Below are 15,179 nucleotides of genomic sequence, written 5' to 3'. Positions count from 1 at the left end.
AAAAAGTTGATAACTGAGAAATGGCACAAACACCTTAAGCAATATTTTTCCCTAGTCGATATATACACACACATACATATATACACATATACAAACGTCTATTTTTGCAAAATTGTTTTCAGTCTATAACTTTTCTATTAACTACCATGTCTTAAAATCAATTCTATAATCCTAGCATTCGTTTAATATTCTGAATATGTAAGGACCTGTGGTGCCCATTCGTTAATGTTTTCCCACTCTCAGGGGAAGGATTTGCATTTTGAGCTTTATCTGTAAATGTGGCATGCAAAGATTATTCCTGGTAAAGGAGGTAGCTGTCTCCAAAAATGCTATTGTTGCAATATCTACATTCTATTTCATATTATGAAAGACCTTAGACATAAAGTAAAATAGTTTATCATTTACTGTGTGATCTTCAGTAAGTCCCTCAGGCTCTCTGAGCTTATTCATCCTTTGTTTTGAAAAAATTACTCAACCTACCCATTACAGCTTAACCAAGATTAAATGGGATGATGTTAATGAAAGAGCTTTGCCAACTAAGAAGGGCCATGTAATGTGAGTAACTTGATTTTTTTTGTCAAAAATGCTAAAGGTTGGGGGGCGCGGTGTCCCTGTAATCCCAACACTTTGGGAGGCCAAGACGGTTGATGACTTTAGGTCAGGAGTTCGAGACCAGCCTGGTCAACATAGTGAAACCCCATCTCTCCTAAAAATGCAAAAATTAGCCAGGCATGGTGGCGGGTGGCTGTAATCCCAGCTACTCCTGAGGCTGAGGCAGGAGAATCGCTGGAGCCCGGGAGGCGGAGGTTGCAGTGAGAAGAAATCGTGCCACTGCATTCCAGCGTAGGCGACAAGAGCAAAACTCTGTCATAAAAAAAAAAAAAAGGAAAAGAAAAGAAGAAAAGAAAATGCTGAAGGAGTTACTCAGGGTCAAGATACTTTTCAGAATGTCCCTAAGATAACACCATCATGGGACACTACCTGTTGCTGGGTGCTCTGCGACTTTTACACTTATGCTGATGGTGTGAGATCCAGAAACAGAAAATGGATTTCTACATACCCATCTCACAGCAGGGTCATCAGATCCTGCTAGTGACACAGAAGGTGACATCCAGCTCCCACCCTCCTTCCTTCCAGGTTCAGGGAGCAGGTAGAGTGGGAGCCATTAGGTGGGCTCTGCCAGTGTTGTCCTAGAGTGGCACAGTACCCCATGGGATGGGAGTGGCATGTGGGAGCCTTCTGCATCATGCACTATGAAAAAAAAATTACTATGGGACAAGTGGTTCATATAGTTAAGTGATTTTATATATATATATATTCCAGTGTAGAAATTATTGGCTAGGTCTGTAATCAAGTATTGCACAGAAGTGCCTTCATAGGTGCTGAAACAGGATTATGAGAGTGACAGACACAGGAATGAGGAAGACAGGGAGAAAATGTGCATGGTTGTGAGAATATATTGCTTTGATTCTTTGACTTCTCATGATATATGAAAACAAATAAAGTCTGGGGTTGACTTCAAAAATATCATGAATGTATTTAAAATGAAATTCTGAGCATGGAGAAAAATTTAAATTCTGGTATTAAAAAATAATTTAAAAATATAGACAAAGAAAAAATGTTTTCATGTATATGATTGACCCAAAAAAAAAGATATTTCTAAAATCCTGGTGCTTTTTCATTTAAACATAGACAACCGAAGAGGAAAATGAACAATGATGGAAATTCATGGAGGAGGAAATTAAAATGGCAAAATAGTATATTAACTGGCACTGAGCCTTGGTAGTGGTCAAAAAAATATAAATTAAAATGAGATATTACTGCCTACCTATTAGCTTACACGGTTGGTAGAAATGTGCATTGTCGTAGGTTTCTGACGATTTGTGATTTTTATTAAAATTTTAAACATGCATAGCCCAAGCAATATCACACTTGGGAATCGACTCTGTAATTATAATTGTGTATAAGAATATAGAAACAAGGCCATTAGCTGCAGCCTTACTTGCAGAAGAAACAAAAATTTTTAAAATGTCTGACTGATTGACAGAATAAGGAATGATGATAACTCCCTATTTTGAATGGTAAGTTGATCTTATAAAAAAAAATAGGGGACTGGGCATGGTGGCTCATACCTGTAACCCTAGTGCTTTGGGAGGCCAAGGCAGGTGGATCACTTGAGCTCAGGAGTTCGAGACCAGCCTGGGCAACATGGCAAAAACCTGTCTCTACAAAAAAACACAAAAATTAGCCAGGCATAGTGGCACACAACTGTAGTCCCAGTTACTTGGGAGGCTGAGGTGGGAGGATCGCTGGAGCCAGGAGGCACAGGTTGCAGTGAGCCATGATGGCACCATCGCACTACAGCTTGGGCAACAAAGCAAGTCCTCATTTCAAAAAAAAAAAAAATTGTATCTAAAAATCTGGAGAAATTAATATGATGCATCAGAAAGTATAAAAAGCAAGGTACAGAATAATGTGTTATTATATGATCCAATTTTTGTGGAATACAAAACAAAACAAATTAAAATTCCTATTTATTAGTATATCGTTTCATATGAGCATGGAGAAAGACATAGAAATGTATAAAACAGGCTGTTCCCCTCAGAAACCTGGATCTGAAGAGTTGAAGAACTAAAGTTTTGAACCATAACTGTTTTGAACTAATATTATGTAATTTCTTTACATACTATTTTTGAAAATCTTGAATAGAGGCAGGACAATCAACTTTCTTTAACAATTTCTTCAAGAATGTCAATCACATTCTTTACTCATTTGTAGGAGCTTCTCATCAATATTGTCAGCTATGATTAGATTTATGATTGTATTACTTTTTTACCTTATAAAGAAACAGTAATGAAAGATTCTAGCTGCCAACATGTATATGTAATTGTGAAATAATTTAAAGGTACTGTATTGAGATTTTAATTACTTAAAAATATTTCTGACCAAATACATTTCAAAATAATATAAACTATCACAGCCACCTCTAAAGCCTTGGGATGATATTGCTTATTGAGTCATAGAAGTATTTTTCTTACTGGATCATTCAGGAACCTAATATTAGCAATGGCAGACATATAAGTCTGGATATAAGAAAATTCTAGTAGGCTTTAATAGAAAACTTTTAGTGCTATTAAACATGAAATTATTATAAGGTCAAATAGATTTTTGGCTATCGGACTTGCAAGATTAAAGTGAACAAGCTTTTGGAGTTACCTGGGTAGTCCTGGATTTTGCCTTTTTTCTCCCAAGTGGCTTATAATTGGATTTTCTCTTTTCTTTTTTTTTTTTCTTTTTGAGACGGAGTCTCGCTCTGTCGCCCAGGCTGGAGTGCAGTGGCGCGATCTCGGCTCACTGCAAGCTCCGCCTCCCGGGTTCACGCCATTCTCCTGCCTCAGCCTCCCGAGTAGCTGGGACTACAGGCGCCCGCCACCATGCCGGGCTAATTTTTTTTTGTATTTTTAGTAGAGACGGGGTTTCACCATGTTAGCCGGGATGGTCTCGGTCTCCTGACCTCGTGATCCTCTCGCCTCGGCCTCCCAAAGTGCTGGGATTACAGGCGTGAGCCACCACACCCGGCCTCAATTCTCAAGAGATTTTTATGATATCATAGTCTTCTTTCATGTATGTCATATGTTTTCTCTTTGCAGATATTAATAACAGCTATAAAAAGACTATTTTTTCACTTCATGGATTATTTCTTCTAACTTCTTTTTTCTCTGCTGTGTTTCTATCTTTCCTATTACAAAGCTAGAATCACTCCACATATCTGATAATCTTGGTTGTCTTCTGTTTCAGGATGGGGCGTTAATGAGCTATTGGGAAGCTCTGAAACATGGGTGGCATCTGTGTCATGTGAGATTTGCTATAGAACTATCCGGTGGGATTAATTGCTGAGGAACATAATGTCAGTAAGGGTGGGTATTTTCTCTTGGGCTGGTCAGATTTTTCAAAGGATGATTTAGGAAGTTACTGTTTAGAAGACACTTGCCCAGTTGCCAACACTCCAGGGCCCAAGAGGGCAACTGAGAATTGAAAATCATCACAGCAGAGTAGAAATCCAACAGAAACATAAAAGATCTCAATAAATTTATGCCTGGCACATGCTGAGAGTGACAAGGATATTAGCTATTATTATTCTTTAGGTTATTAAAATCCAGAGTTAGGCTTCCTGGAATCCTGGCCCCACCACTAGCTGTGTTACATTGGGAAATTTATGCAATCTCTCTAAACCTCAATGTCTTCATCTGTACAATGTGCACGGCAATAGTATTTACCTCATAAGTTAATGCTGAACATTTCACTAAATGAGGCAAAGTATGCTCAAAAACGAGCATAGTCAGCACTCCATAAGTATTAAATATAAATAGTAATCCTTTGTGTTTTTTACAAAAAATTTATGTTTTAACTTCAAAAAGGAAAAACTCTCCACCATTAAAGAACTCTTTTGTTTTTAGATACTTTTTTTTTTTTTTTTTTTTTTTTTTTTTTGAGACGGAGTCTCGCTCTGTCGCCCAGGCTGGAGTGCAGTGGCCGAATCTCAGCTCACTGCAAGCTCCACCTCCCGGGTTTATGCCATTCTCCTTCCTCAGCCTCCCGAGTAGCTGGGACTACAGACACCCGCCACCTCGCCCGGCTAGTTCTGTATTTTTAGTAGAGACGGGGTTTCACCGTGTTAGCCAGGATGGTCTCAATCTCCTGACCTCGTGATCCGCCCGTCTCGGCCTCTCAAAGTTCTGGGATTACAGGCTTGAGCAGCGGCGCCCGGCTCTTTAGATACTTTTATATTGCGACAACCATACCACTTGTATTACTCTGTATTGTTTTAATAAACACTTGGTATTTCTACATCATCTCAGTAATTACACACTTAAGCATCTGCCAAGAACATTTTCAGGATAATTTAAAATACATCAATACATCATCAAAACACTGTTGGAACATTCAGATTAAATGTTCCAGATTAAATTCAGATTAAACAGACAGATGGTTTGTAGTTTGGCTGTCACAGAGAAGACTGGATGGCATCTTTGCTTTTGGATTGGGCATCTTAGATTATTTCCCGACTCCTTTCACAGGAGGAATGTAAACAAACATTTTGCTCTCTCACACATGCTCTTCTTGGCAGGATTCCAGGCTCCACAGCCACTGCAAGACCAGCAAGTATTTCCGCTCCCTGGACATCTTGGGCGTCAGTTCCAAAATCAAAATGAAACGCTAATTGAGTAGGAATTGATGGCTTTGAATGTGGGATTTTCAAAATTTTCTCTAGGAACTTAAAATTTATTCTATTTATTGCGATGTGCTATAGAGTATTTATGTATCTATTCTCAAATTCTGTTTACTGCTACTAAAGTCCCTCTCCCAATTTTCATTTCACAACTCATCCCAAAACACGCTTTAAGTTTATTTATGCACATACATGAAATGTTACAATTCTTTCTAGCAATCTTTACATTAATATTAATCTCATTATCTTACCAAGTTATTTAACCACCAAAATGAAGGATTTGAACTGACGATAATTTCTGCCAGTTACAATATTCTTTGTCAGGTCCATGTAAATTATGGACCTCTATGGAAAAGAAGACAGTTGGATCTCTTGCAGCGATGCTGGTCTGTCCTTCTCCAGGCTTTGGAGTCACATCTTCACACTGCTTATGATTACCTGTATAATTATATTAGAGATGCCAATCCTTGCCTTCCACTAACCTTCCAAGAGAGCTTGTGGTAATTTGTTACATCAGCAATAGAAAATTAACACACTCCTGTGGCAAACATGGCCATCTAAGGTCTGCGAGCAGACATATCTCCCTCTTTGATCTCAGCCTGGAAAAGCTCATCAATTTTAAGAAGCCATAAGATTAGATTAGGTTCACCTGGATAATCCAAGCTAATCTTCCCATCCCAAGACCTTTAACTGAATCACATCTACAAAATCCATTTTTGCTATGTAAAGCAACATATTTCCAGATTCCAGGGATTAGGAGCGGACTTCTTTGAGGGTCATTATTCTGCCTGCAAGGCAGAGGATAACTCCCCCAAACTGAATCAAGTATATCATCTCTCTGGATAAGCTGAATTTAGAATATGGTACTTTGTGAAGATGTAATGTAAAATCTGGCTGGCTTGCAGAGACATACATAGAGAGGGAAGCAGAGGAAAGTGACTCCCTGTGACCCTTAGAGATTGATAGGGTTACCTTTGGACATTCCAGATGTTGCTGCAGGCCTGCCATGGCCCTCTGATACTAGAACTCTGGCTGTCAATAATGTGACAACTGCTCTTCCCACCTGCCCATCTAAATGCTTAGAAGGTGGGGCAAAGGGTAAGCACAGAGTGGTTACCAGATGGTATTAAGAAAGATCTCCTGACTGTATGGAGTTCATCCCAAAGTGCTTTCAGTATTTCATGGAGCCATATGCTCAAAATGTGATGGAAGCTCATAAGTGGATACCACATTTCCAAAGTCATTAGGGCCTTGAAAACAAGGTGGTAGTGGCTATAATTCCCTTAAATGCTAGATCTCCATATGCAAGAGATGATTAAACAAAAAAAAATGAATAAAAGGGTATATTAAAGGGAAAAAAGGTATTCAATATTGTTTGTCCATACTGTTGATTGCATATATACCTTTCAATTCCATCTCATCTTTCTTGATAAATCCTTTTTGGGGGGTGACTGATAATTTTATTTTGGGATTGATAACAGGTTTTTTATTTTATTTATTTATTTTTTCTATTTCAATAGGTTTTGGGGGAACAAGTGGTGTTTGGTCACAAGAATAAGTCCTTTGGTGGTGATTTCTGAGATTTTGGTGCACCCATCACTTGAGCAATGTACACTGTACATAATGAGTAGATTTTTGTCCCTGACTCCCTCCCACCTTTATCACTGAATCCTCAAAGTCCATTGTATCATTCTTTTGCTTTTGTGACCTCATAGCTCATCTCCTACTTATGAGTGAGAAAATATGATATTTGGTTTTTCATTCCTGAGTTACTTCACTTAGAATAATGGTCTCCAATTCCACCCATCTTGCTGCCAAGGCCATTATTTAGTTCCTTTTTATGGCTGAGTAGTATTCCATAGTGTTTGTGTGTGTATGATTTTCTTTATCTAGTCAATGATTGGTGGGCATTTGGGCTGGCACCATATTTTTGCAATTGTGAATTGTGCTACAAACATGCATGTGCAAGTATCTCTTTCTTATAAAGACTGCTTTTCCTCTGGGTAGATACCAAGTAATGGAATTGCTGGATCAAATAGTAGATCTTCTTTTAGTTCTTTAAGGAATCTCCTCACTTTTTTCCATAGTGGTTGTACTAGTTTACATTCCAACCAATAGTGTCAAAGTGTTCCCTGTTTACTGTATCCACACCAACAGGTATTATTTTTTGATTTTTTGATTATTGCTATTCTTGAAGTAGTAGGGAGACATCACATTGTGGTTTTGATTTGCATTTTCCTGATCATTAGGAATATTGAGCATTTTGCCATTTGTTTCTTTTCTTTTGAGAATCGCCTACTTAGGTCCTTAGCCCACTTTTGAATGGGATTGTTTGTTTTTCTCTTGCTGATTTGTTTGAGTTCTTTGTAGATTCTGGATATGAGTCCTTTGTCAGATGTATAGATTGCCAAGATTTTCTCCCACTCCGTGGGTTGTCTGTTTAATCTGCTAATTATTTCTTTTGCTGTGCAGAAGTTTTTTAGTTTAATTAAGTCTCATCTATTTATCGTTGTTTTTGTTGCATTTGATTTTGGGTTTTTGGTCATGAAGTCTCTGCCTACACCAATGTCTAGAAGGGTTTTTCCAATGTTATCTTCTAGAATGTTTATGATTTCAGGTATTTGATTTAAGTCTTTGATCCAGCTTGAGTTGATTTTTGTATAAGTTGAGAGATGAGGATCCTTTTTCATTCCTCTACATGTGGCTTGCCAACTATCCCAGCACCATTTGTTGAATAGGGTGCCCTTTCCCCACTTTATGTTTTTCTTTGCTTTGTCAAAGATCAGTTGGCTGTAAGTATCTGGGTTTATTTCTGAGTTCTCTATTCTGTTCCACTGGTCTACAAGCCTGTTTTTATACCAGTACCATGCTGTTTTGGTGACTATAGCATTATAGTATAATTTGAAGTTGGGTAATGTAATGCTTCTAGGTCTGTTCTTTTCCCTTAGTCTTACTTTTGCTATGTGAGGACTTTTTTGGTTCCATATGCATTTTATATTGCTTTTACTAGTTCTGTGAATAATTACAGTGCATTTTGATGGGAATTTCAATAAATTTGTAGATTGCTTTTGGCGGTATGATCATTTTCACAATATTGATTCTACCCATTCATGAGCAGAAGTGTTTCCATTTGTTTGTGTCATCTATGATTTTTTTCAGCAGTGTTTTGTAGTTTTCCTTGTAGAGGTATTTCACCTCCTTTGTTATGAATATTCCAAAGTATTTAATTTTTTTGTAGCTATTGTAAAAGGGGTTGAGTTCTTGGTTTGATTCTCAGTTTGGTCACTGTTGGTATATAGCAGGGCTACTGATTAGTGAACATTACTTTTGTATCCTGAAACTTTGCTGAATTCATTTACCAGTTCTAGGAGCTTTTTGGATGAGTCTTTAGGGTTTTCTATGTATATGATCATGTCATCAGCAAACAGCAACAGTCTGACTTCCTCTTTACTGGTCTGGATGACCTTTATTTCTTTCTCTTATCCGATTGCTCTAAGACTTGCAGTACTGTATCAAATAGAAGTGGTGAAAGTGGGCACCTTCGTCTTGTTCTAGTTCTCAGGGGAATGCTTTCAACTTTTCCCCGTTCAGTATTATGTGGGCTGCGGATTTGTCATCAATGGCTTTTATTACCATAAGGTATATGCCTTTTATGCCGATTTTGCTGAGGGTTTTAATCATAAAGGATGCTAAATTTTGTCAAATCCTTTTTCTGCATCTATTGACATGATCATGTGATTTTTGTTTTTAATTCTGTTTATTACTTATATCACATTTATTGACTTGTATATGTTAAACCTTCCCTGCATTCCTGGTATGAAACCCACTTTCTATGGTGGATTATCTTTTGGATATACTGTTGGATTCAGGTCACTAGCATTTTGTTGAGAATTTTTGTATCTATGTTCATCAGAGATACTGGTCTGTAGTTTTCTTTTTTTGTTATATCCTTTCCTGGTTTTGGTATTAGGGTGACATTGGCTTCATAAAATGACTTAAGGAAGATTCCCTCTTTCTTTATCATTTGGAATAGTGTCAATAGGATTGGTACCAATTCTTCTTTGAATGTTTCATATAATTCAGCTGTGAATCCGTCTGGTCCAGGGCTGTTATTGGTCTGTTTAGAGTTTCCATTACTTCCTGGTTTAATCTAGGCCGGGTGTATCTTTCCAAGAATTTATCCATCTCCTCTAGGTTTCCTAGTTTATGCACAAAAACATGTTCATATTTTAAATATATGAAGTTAATTGATGTTAATTATATTTCAACAAAATTGTTTAAAGAGAAAAAAAAAACATATTCATAGTAGCCTTGAATGATCTTTTGTATTTTTGTGGTATTGGTTGTAATTTTTCCCATTTCATTTCTAATTGAGCTTATTTGGATCTCCCCTCTTCTTTTCATGGTTAACTTTGTCAATGGTCTATCAATATTATTTATCTTTTCAAAGAAATAGCTTTTTAAAATTTATCTTTCGTATTGTTTTTGTTTCAATTTCATTTAGTTCTGCTCTGATCTTGGTTATTTCTTTTCTGCTGGGTATGGGTTTGGTTTGTTATTGTTTCTCTATCTCCTTGAGGTGTGACTTGAGATTGTCTATTTGTGTTCTTTCAGTCTTTTTGATGGGGACATTTAATGAATGCTATGTACTTTCCTCCTGGTATCACTTTGCTGTATCCTAGAGGTTTTGACAGGTTGTATCACTATTCTCATTCAGTTCAAATAACTTTTTAATTTCCATCTTGATTTCACTGTTGGCCCAATGACCATCCAGGAGCAGATAATTTAATTTTCATGTATTTGCTTATTTTTGAGGGTTCCTTTTGGAGTTGATTTCAAATTTTATTCCACTGTGGTCTGAGAGAGTATTTGCCATAATTGCGATTTTCTTAAATTTATTGAGACTTGTCTTTTCGCCTATCATATGGTCTACCTTGGAGAATGTTCCATGTGCTGATGAATAGAATATATATTCTGCAGTTGTTGGGTAGAATGGTCTATACATATCTGGTAAGTCCATTTGTTGTAAGCTACAGTTTACATCCATTGTTTCTTTGTTGACTTTCTGTCTTGATGACGTGTCTAGTGCTGTCAGTGGAGTATTGAAGTCTCCTACTATTATTGTGTTGCTGTCTATCTCATTTCTTAGGTCTAGTAGTAATTGTTTTATAAATTTGGGACCTCCAGTGTTAGGTGCTTATATATTTAGGATTGTGATATTTTCCTGTTGCAATAGTTCTTTCTTTTATCATTATATAACGTACTTCCTTGTCTTTTTTAACTTTTGTTGCTTTAAAGTTTGTTTTGTCTGATATAGGAATAGCTACTCTGCTTGCTTTTGGTTTTCATTTGCATGGAACATCTTTTTCCAACCCTTTACCTTAAGTTTATGTGAGTCCTTATGTGTCAGGTGAGTCTCGTGAAGACAGTAGATACTTTGTTGGTGAATTCTTATCCATTCTGCCATTCTATATATTTTGAGTGGAGCATTTAGGCCATTTACATTCAATGTTAGTGTTCAGATATGAGGTGCAATTCTATTCATCATGCCATTGTTACCTGTATACTTTTTTTTCCATTGTGTTGTTGTTTTATAGGTTCTGTAAGATTTATGCTTTAAAGAGGTTCTGTTTTAATGTGTTTCCAGGATTTGTTTCAAGATTTAGAGCTCCTTTTAGCAGTTCTTATAGTGCTGGCTTAGTAATGATGAATTCTCTCAGCATTTGTTTGTCTGAAAAGGACTGTATCTTTCCTTCATTTATGAAGCTTAGTTTTTCTGGATACAAAATTCTTGGCTGGTAATTGTTTTGTTTAAGTAGTCTAAAGAATGGACCCCAATCCCTTCTAGCTTGTAGGGTTTCTGCTGAGAAATCTGCTGTTATTCTGACAGGTTTTCCTTTATAGGTTACCTGCTGCTTTTGCCTCACAGCTCTTAAGATTCTTCCCTTTGTCTTGACTTTAGATAACCTGATGACTATGTGCCTGGGAGGTGATCTTTTTGTGATGAATTTCTCAGGTGTTCTTTCAGCTTCTTATATTTGTATATCTAGGTCTGTAGCAAGGCCAGGGAAGTTTCCCTTGTTTATTCCTTAAAATATGTTTTGCAACTTTTAGATTTCTCTTCTTGTCCAGAAACACCAGTTATTCTGAGGTTTGGTCATTTAACGTAATTGCAAATTTCTTGCAGGCTTTGTCCTTTTCTAAAAATTTTTTTTTTTTTTTTGTATTTGTTGAATTGTGTTAATTTAAAAGCCTTGTTTTTGAGAAGTTCTTTTTTCTACTTGTTTGATTCTATTGCTAGGACTTTCCAATGCATTTTGCAATTCTCTCTATCCTTCAACTTCAGAAGTGTTGATTGTTTTTCTCTTATGTTATCTATTTCACTAGATATTTTCCCATTCTTACCCTGTATTGTTTTTTTGATTACTATAAGTTGGACTTCACCTTTCTCTGGTGCCTCCTTGATTAGTCTAATAATCAACCTTCTGATTTTTTTTTATGGCAATTCAGAGATTTCATCTTGGTTTGCATCCATGACTGGTAATCTAGCAGGATCTTTTGGGGGTGTTGAAGAATCTTATTTTGTCATATTACCATAATTGCTTTTCTGGTTTCTTCTCATTTAGGTGGATTACATCAGAGGGAAGATCTAGAACTCAAGGGCTGCTGTTCAAATTCTTTTGTCCTATAGGATGCTCCCTTGATGTAGTGTTCTCCCCTTTTCCCAAAGGATGGGGCTTCCTGAGACCTGAACTGTAGTGATTGCTTTTTCTCTTCTGGATCTAGCAAACCAGTGGAGCTACCTGGCTTTTGACTGGTCCTGGGGAGTGTATTCAAAGAGTCCTGTGATGTGATCCATCTTCAGGTCTCTTGGCCATAGATACCAGCACCTGCTCCAGTGGAGGTAGCAGGAGAATGAAGTGGATTCTGTGAGGGTCCTTGGATGTATTTTTGTTAATTGTGATGGTGTTGTGTTGGTTGGCCTCCAGCCAGGAGGTGATGATTTCAAGAGCACCTCAGCTACAGTAGTCTAGGGAGGATAAGGTGGGCAGGACAACGGTACCCCCTAACAGATTACATCCTTTTCTTCAGCTACCAGGCTGGGTAGAGAAAAACCATCAACTAGGGGCAGGGTTAGACATGTCTGAGCTTAGACTCTCCTTGGTCAGGGCTTGTTGTGGCTGCTTTGGGGGATGAGGATGTAGTTCCCAGGCCAATGTAGTTCCCAGGCCAACTAGTTCCCCCAGTTATGTTCCCAGGGGGATTATAGCTGTCTCTCCTCTGTCACACAGGTCATCAGGGGAGTGGGGGAAAGCTGGCAGCCACAGGCCTCACACAGCTCCCACACAGCCCACAGTCTGAAGGGCCGGTCTCACTCCCACCATGAACCCCCAACAAAAATGAGTTTATTTCCTTCCAGTCAACTGGTGAGCAGAGCTGAGAAATTGCCCCAGGCTATAAGCCCCCAACTGAGAAACCAAGCTGGCTCACAGTTCCTCTTTCCAATTCTAGAGGAAGCTTTGCTCACAGAGCCTGGAGCAGCAATTCACTTCCTTCAAAGGGTCTGAGGATTCTCTCTGCTTTCCTGGTATGTCCCTGCAGTAGTTCTTGGAGCAAAAGTTCACAATGAACAGTCCATGAACTGCTCTGTTCATCCGAGTAGCAGGTGCAAGTTAATCCTGCCTCCTATTCTCCTCCATTTTGTCTCCCGATGACCCATTTTTCTTGATACATCTTAATAAAATATCTTTCTTTCAAGGTTTCCTTGCTCTAAGAGTAGAAGTCATTTCTTTAATTTAATCAACAAATATCCAAGTACTCACTCTGTGCCAGGCATTGAGTTAAGAGCTAAGAATGCACAAAGAAAAGACGGAATAGGATCTTCCTCCTTTGAATTCCACGTCAAACTCTTCTCCTGGCATGACCACTTCCTGCTTCCCAGAAAGGAGGGTTCTCTGTCTTGTCTACCTGACCACAGCCAATCCCACTGCTAATCTGTAAACACTTAAAGAGGAGACACCGGATCTTCTGGATTATGGGACTACTCATAGAACAGTGACTGTCCTAACACAAATGAGCATAAGAATTCAACAATCACTCATTAAACACCTACTGTATACATGGAGCTAGGTACAGTTCATTATATAAATGAAATTTAAGAACATCCCTGACTAGAAATTTCCAGTAGAAATTAGGAGACTGATCTCTACACTAAAAATAGAGGGTGACAAAAGGGAACAGACCCCAAACCACAGGAGGGATGTTAGTATGACAGGGATGCAGAGACATGAAGCGCGACAGTGAGATGGAGTTAATATACCTCCACGAGGGTGACCTTGTCCTGGGTCTCAAATTTTGGGTAGGATTTGAATGGGCCAGAGGGACAGAAAAGAAGAGAAAGGGCATGATGAGCAAGAGCTTGAATGTTAAATAGATTCCTCTTTGGGGGACCAAGGAGATACAAGCTTCTAAAGCACATAGGCCTTGTGTTGGAGAATGGGGAGGAGTAGGTGGATGAGGAGGTTGAAGCCAGATTATGAAGCCTTGAATGCTGAATATCAGATCTGGGGCTATATTTGTACCTTGATACATTTCAGAAGCAACTGAAATCGTAGGACCTTCCTTGCTTCTCTATTGGGTGAAAGTTTCTCAGTCTTGGTGTGAGTCTCAGTGCCTATGTAGTTAAAGCTTACTGAAATGTTCCCTTTCCAATTCTAGAGAGATATGTCCTTTCTGTTGACATGTTCATGTTGACAGACTGCATCTGATTAAGTAGCTGCCTGTGTAATGCCTCCAAGTGTGTATAAAAGAAAAATCAAACTCATACTCTTGGACAGCCATGCATAGACTAGTTACATTGATCAAAGGGCAATAGAAATGATCCAGTGAGGATTTGTCTCAATTTCCCACAATTATTTAAAATCTACCTCAAATACCTGTTCCTCTACAATGCCTCCCCTGAGTCCTTCATTCTGAATAGTACCTCTGTCTCTGCTCCCAAAGCACTAACTGATCCCTGTGATAGCGCACTTCCCCGCCAGGCTGATATGTAGACTTGGCTGCCTGTGTATCTTTTCTCCATTGACTGTGAGCTTCCTTTTAGGAATAATAATTGTAGCTAGCATTTAGTAGGGTGCTCCTACCTGCTAAACTCCATCATCAGTGCTTTACATAGATTATATCATTTATTCAATAAACAGTCCTTTAAAACAGTGCTATAGTCACTAAACAGTCCTTTAAAATAGTGCTATATTCACTAAACAGTCCTTTAAAATGGTGCTATATTCACTAAACAGTGATTTAAAATAGTGGAATTATTCTTCTTCATCTTACAGGTAAACAAACTAAGGCAAAAAAGAAAGTGAAATAATAAGTGCCAGTACGCAGAGCTAGTAAGGAATAGGGTCTGCCAAGTCCCAAAATGCATGCCATCACTGCTGCCCCAAACTGCCTGTGGCACAGATAGAGGTCATGTCTTATTCATCCCTGCCATCCACTGGACCCAGCTTAGTGCCTGACACACAGAGGGGCTCAGTCAATGCTGATTGGTTTGAGGTGCAGCAAAAGTGCCTAGCAGGGTGAGCACCTTTGCTGTGATTGAGTATCTGATTCTCTATGAAGAGAAGGGGAGTCCTGAGTCAAACACATTCTTCTGGCTCCTGACTCTCACCTTTATTTGCCCTGCTTCTTTGCTCCTCCTTCTTCCTAACTGCACCATTCGGATTCAAAGCTGGAGCTTAGTGCAGACAAAGGGAAAACAGAACTTTGAACGACCACTGTGGGATTATGAGAGGAGAAAAAAGAAATTTGACAGCTGAGGAATAAAGTGAGGAGAAGAGAAAGTGATTAAGCTTTATCACTTTAACTTAAAATTTAACCTAATGAAAACAAAATCTTATCTGAAATTGGAAAAATCAATGTATTGATTGTTGGTTCATTGCCCTCTTCT

This window comes from Macaca mulatta, chromosome 5 (genome assembly GCF_049350105.2).
Source record: "Macaca mulatta isolate MMU2019108-1 chromosome 5, T2T-MMU8v2.0, whole genome shotgun sequence".
Lineage (NCBI taxonomy): Eukaryota > Metazoa > Chordata > Mammalia > Primates > Cercopithecidae > Macaca > Macaca mulatta.
The sequence above is the reverse complement of the archived record's forward strand: the minus strand, read 5'-3'. Positions refer to the sequence as shown.